An 864-nucleotide genomic window follows, 5' to 3' on the forward strand; every position below is an offset into this window, starting at 1 on the left:
GTAGGGATTATGCAGCTTTCTTTTTATTCTTTTCTGCAAGGTAAATTTCAGACATCATATTTTTAGCTGGAGAATCCATATTGGTGAAGAACCACACACACTAGGATAGCAATGCAGAAAGCTCAACATATCTGGGGTCCCCAATGACCCTGTGGAACTTCTAAGTCCTCCCAGACCACTTGCTTCTGACTTTTCTCCCCTTTTTTTCACATCAGATATTTAATGTGCCAATGATGTAACAAGGTTTGAGGGAGGCACGTGTCCCACATGAGCATGAAAACCCAATCGTCATGCTTACAAACCACAAAATGATCTACTTCTGGACTTTTTTAGATAAGAAAACAAAACCACATGTTTTAAAGCCACTATTGATTTAGTTTATCTTAGCTACTTCAATATCCTGTTATTTTATAGTTTGCATTGTCTTATCTCTTCTGATTTTGAGGAATCTTTTGTTTGTTTCACCTTCTCATGATTTGGAAGTTAAATACTGAGTCTTCTAGTAATTGACTTTAAATTTTGAAGATACATTCTTTTTTTTTTTTTTTTTTTTTTTTGAGATGGAGTTTCGCTCTCGTTACCCAGGCTGGAGTGCAATGGCGTGATCTTGGCTCACCGCAACCTCCACCTCCCGGGTTCAGGCAATTCTCCTGCCTCAGCCTCCTGAGTAGCTGGGATTACAGGCACGCGCCACCATGCCCAGCTAATTTTTTGTATTTTTAGTAGAGATGGGGTTTCACCGTGTTGACCAGGATGGTCTCGATCTCTTGACCTCGTGATCCACCTGCCTCGGCCTCCCAAAGTGCTGGGATTACAGGCGTGAGCCACCGCGCCCGGCCGAAGATACATTCTTTAACACATTTT

General features: G+C 41.7%; 1 non-coding gene across 1 annotated transcript; it reads right to left on the reverse strand.

The window, feature by feature from the left end:
• Nucleotides 1–209: 209 nt before the first annotated feature.
• On the reverse strand, nucleotides 210–313 carry LOC135276433 (small nucleolar RNA U13). Its single transcript, XR_010343975.1, has one exon. It is a non-coding gene; the product is annotated as a small nucleolar RNA U13 (small nucleolar RNA).
• Nucleotides 314–864: the final 551 nt, after the last annotated feature.

Source organism: Aotus nancymaae, unplaced genomic scaffold, assembly GCF_030222135.1.
Source record: "Aotus nancymaae isolate 86718 unplaced genomic scaffold, 86718_ANA_hifiasm-v0.15.2.pri h1tg000022l_1, whole genome shotgun sequence".
In the NCBI taxonomy this organism is placed as follows: Eukaryota; Metazoa; Chordata; class Mammalia; order Primates; family Aotidae; genus Aotus; species Aotus nancymaae.